At 46.1% G+C, this 4,131-nt stretch overlaps 1 long non-coding RNA gene across 3 annotated transcripts; it reads left to right on the top strand.

Moving 5' to 3' along the window:
• Positions 1 to 205: 205 nt before the first annotated feature.
• Positions 206 to 4,051, top strand: LOC126850558 (uncharacterized). 3 transcript variants are annotated; one of them, XR_007687560.1, is made up of 3 exons: positions 206 to 224; positions 3,714 to 3,863; positions 3,946 to 4,051. It is a non-coding gene; the product is annotated as an uncharacterized LOC126850558 (long non-coding RNA). The 3 variants fall into 3 exon arrangements; XR_007687559.1 differs by having other exon boundaries at positions 3,941 to 4,051; XR_007687558.1 differs by having other exon boundaries at positions 3,936 to 4,051.
• The last annotated feature ends 80 nt before the right edge of the window (positions 4,052 to 4,131 follow it).

The following is a 4,131-nucleotide window of genomic DNA, read 5'->3' as shown; positions in this document are numbered from 1 at the left end:
GGATTAGGTTAGGTTAGGATTAGGTTAGGTTCGGTTAGGTTAGGTTAGGTTAGGTTGGGTTAGGTTAGGTTGGGATTGGGTTAGGTTGGGAGTTAGGTTAGGTTGGGATTGGGATTAGGTTGGGTTGGGTTTAGGATTCGGGTTAGGTTAGGTTAGGTTAGGTTAGGTTGGGTCGGGATTGGGTTAGGTTAGGTTAGGACTGGGTTACGGTTGGGTTAGGTGAGGTTGGGTTAGGTTCCGGTTGGGTTCAGTTCAGTTTGGGATTGGGATTGGGATTCAGGTTGGGATTGGGTTAGGTTGAGGTTAAGGTTAGGGTTAGGTTGGGTTGAGGTTAGGTTAGGTTAGGTTAGGGATTAGAGTTGGGGTTAGGTTGGGATTTAGGTTAGGTTGGGTTGGGATTAAGGTTAGGTTAGGTTGGGTTAGGTTTAGGTTGAGGTTAAGGTTAGGATTCAGGTTGGGTTTGGGATTTGGTTTAGGTTAGGTTAGGTTCAAGGTTCAGGTTGGGTTTGGTTTGGGTTGGAGTTGGGATTTAGGTTGAGTTGGGGTTAGGTTAGGTTGGGTTGGGTTAGGTTAGGTTCAGGTTGGGTTAGGAGTTAGGGTTGGGATTGGGATTAGGTTGGGTTGGGATTGGGTTGGGTTAGGTTGGGTTAAGAGTTAGGATTAGGTTGGGTTAGGATTAAGGTTAGGTTAGGTTCAGGTTGAGGTTAGAGTTGGGTTAGGTTAGGGGATTTGGGATTGGGATTTAGAGTTAGGATTGAGGTTTGGGTTAGGTTGAGGATTGGGATTAGGGTTGGAGTTTAGAGTTAGAGTTAGGATTGGGGATTGGGTTGGGATTTGGGTTAGGATTAGGTTAGAGTTAGGATTAGGGTTGGGATTAGGTTGGGTTCAGGTTAGGTTGGGTTCAGGTCTAGGTTCAGGTTCAGGTTAGGTTAGAGTTAGGTTAGGATTGGGATTCAGGTTCGAGGTTAGGTTAGAGGTTCCCGGGATTCGTGGTTCAGGTTCAGGGTTCAGGTTAGGTTAGAAGTTCGAGTTAGGAGTTGGAAGTTCAGGTTCGATTGGGTTCCAGTTCGGGTTCAGTTCCAGGTTAGGATTGGGATTGGGATTCGGGTTGAGGTTAGAGTTAGGTTAAGGAGTTCAGGTTCGAGTTCGGGTTTAGGTTAGGATGCAGGTTAGGTTAGGATTCTGGGTTAGGTTGGGATTAGGTTAGGTGGGAGCCAGAGTTCGGTTGGGATTAGGGTCAGGTTGGGATGGTTGGGATTGAGGTTGGGATTTAGGTTGGGTTAGGATTAGGTTAGGTTAGGTTAGGTTGAGGTTAGGTTGGGTTAGGTTAGGATTTAGAGTTGGGATTGGGACTAGAGTTAGAGTTGGGATTAGGGATTAGAGTTAAGGATTGGGATTAGAGGTTAGGTTAGGTTAGGTTAGAGTTAGAGTTGGGTTAGGTTGGAGATTCGGATTCGAGGATTCGGATTAGGTTAGGTTGGACAGTTTAGGTTAGGTTGGGGTTAGGTTAAGGTTAGGTTAGGTCAGGTTAGGAGTTAGGTTAGGCCAGGTTAGGTTGAGGTAGGTTGGGTTGGGTTTAGGTTGGGTTAGAGTTGAGGTTTGGTTGGGATTAGGTTAGAGTTGGGTTCTAGTTCGGGTTCATGGTTCAGGTTCGGGATTCAGGTCCCTAGAGTTAGGTTAGAGTTAGGATTAGGTTAGAGTTGGGTTAGGAGCTAGGTTCGGTTAGGTTCAGGTTCAGGTTTGGGATTCAGAGTTAGAGTTGGGTTAGGGTTGGGGTTAGAGTTAGGTTGATTGGGATTGGAGCTGGGATTGGGATTAGGTTGGGATTGGGATGGTTGGAGTTGAGGTTAGGTTTAGGTTAGGTTTAGGTTAGGTTTAGGTTAGGTTTAGGTTAGGTTTAGGTTAGGTTTAGGTTAGGTTTAGGTTAGGCCGGGATTCAAGTTAGGTTAGAGTTAGGTTAGGTTAGGTTAGGTTAGGTTAGGTTAGGTTAGAGTTAGAGTTAGGTTAGGTCCAGGTTGGGATTTGGGTTAGGTTAGGTTGGGTTGGGTCGGGTTGGGGTTGGGATTCCATTCCGTTCCGTTCCATTCCATTCCGTTCCGTTCCGTTCCGTTCCATTCCGTGCCCATTCCGTTCCATTTGTTCGTTCCATTCCGTTCCGTTCCATTCCATTCCGTTCCGTTCCATTCCGTTCCATTCATTCCGTTCCTTCTTCCGTTCCATTCCGTTCCATTGTTTGTTCGCTGGTTGGTTCTGGGTTCGTTTGGTTTCCTGGTTAGGGTTGGTTCCCAGGATTGGGTTAGAGTTGGAGTTGGGGTTCGGTTGGGATTGGGTTAGGTTAGGTTAGGGTTCAGGATTGGGGTTGGGTCGGGACTTGGGTTAGGGATTGGGATTTAGGTTAGGTTGGGATTTAGAGTTAGGTTGGGATTGGGATTTAGAGTTAGGTTAGGATTGTGGAGTTGGGATTGGGTTAGGTTAGAGTTGGGATTTGGGTTAGGATTGGGATTCAGGGTTGGGATTTGGGATTGGAGTTAGGGTTAGAGTTGGGATTCAGGATTGGGATTTAGGTTAGGTTAGAGTTAGAGTTAGGTTAGGTTACGGTTAGGAGTTAGAGTTTAGAGTTAGGTTGAGTTGGGAGTTGGGATTGGGACTTAGAGTTGGGATTAGGTTAGGTTGAGGTTGGGATTGGGATTTGAGTTGGGATTCAGGTTAGGTTGGGATTAGGTTAGGTTAGGTTAGGTTAGGTTGAGTTGGGTTAGGTTAGGTTGGGACTGGGATCGGAGTTGAGTTGGGATTAGGTTAGGTTAGGTTCAGAGTTGAGGTTGGGATTCAGGTTAGGTTGGGATTAGGTTAGGTTAGGTTGGGATTCCCAAGGTTAGGTTAGGAGTTAGGGTTAGGTTAGGTTAAGGATTGGGATTGGGATTGGGGTGGGATTGGGTTGGGTTGGAGTTCAGGTTAGGGTTAGGGATTAGGATTGGGATTCAGGTTAGGTTAGGTTAGAGTTAGGTTGGGGTTAGGATGGGTTGGGATTCCGGGATTGGGATTGGAGTTCGGGTTGGGATTTAGGTTTTAGGTTAGGATTGGGATTGTGGAGTGGGAGTTCGAGTTCGAGTTGGGTTGGGTTCGAGTTGGGATTTGGGATTGGGTTGGTTTGAGTTGGGTTGGGATTGGGATTTAGAGTTGGGATTTAGGATTAGGATTCGGGTTGGGATTGGGATTGGGATTGGGATTGGGTTGGGGTGGGAGCTGGGTTCAGGGTTCAGGTTGGGATTCAGGTTCGGGTTAGAGTTGGGTTAGGTTCCGGTTCAGGTTCAGGTTGGGCTAGGTTAGGTTAGAGTTAGGGTTAGGTTGGGAGCTAGGATTTAGGTTTGAGTTAGGTTAGAGTTAGAGTTAGGTTAAGTTTAGGGTTAGAAGTTCGGGTTGGGATTGGGATTTAGGGTTTGAGTTGGGATTGGGTTAGGTTAGGGTTAGGTTAGGTTAGGTTGGAGTTGGGGTTAAGGTTTGGGATTGAGGTTAGAGTTGGGACTGGGTTAGGTTGGGTTAGGTTAGGTTTGGGATTAGGTTAGGTTCAGGTTCGGGTCAAGGTTCAGGTTGGGACAGGTTGGGTTGGGATTTAGAGTTAGGGTTGGGATTAGGTTAGGTTAGGTTAGGTTGGGTTAGGTTAGGTTAGGTTAGGTTAGGTTAGGTTAGGTTAGGTTAGGTTGGGATTAGGTTAGGTTAGGTTAGGTTAGGTTGGGTTAGGTTAGGTTGGGTTAGGTTAGGTTAGGTTAGGTTAGGTTAGGTTAGGTTAGGTTAGGTTAGGTTAGGTTAGGTTAGGTTAGGTTAGGTTAGGTTAGGTTAGGTTAGGTTAGGTTAGGTTAGGTTAGGTTGGGATTAGGTTAGGTTAGGTTAGGTTAGGTTAGGTTAGGTTAGGTTAGGTTAGGTTAGGTTGGGATTAGGTTAGGTTAGGTTAGGTTAGGTTAGGTTAGGTTAGGTTAGGTTAGGTTAGGTTAGGTTAGGTTGGGTTAGGTTAGGTTAGGTTAGGTTAGGTTAGGTTAGGTTAGGTTAGGTTGGGATTAGGTTAGGTTGGGTTAGGTTAGGTTAGGTTAGGTTAGGTTAGGTTAGGTTAGGTTAGGTTAGGTTGGGTTAGGTTAG

This window comes from Cataglyphis hispanica, chromosome 6 (genome assembly GCF_021464435.1).
Source record: "Cataglyphis hispanica isolate Lineage 1 chromosome 6, ULB_Chis1_1.0, whole genome shotgun sequence".
Lineage (NCBI taxonomy): Eukaryota > Metazoa > Arthropoda > Insecta > Hymenoptera > Formicidae > Cataglyphis > Cataglyphis hispanica.
Note: the sequence above shows the minus strand (reverse complement) of the source record. Positions and strands in the feature narration are given on the sequence as shown.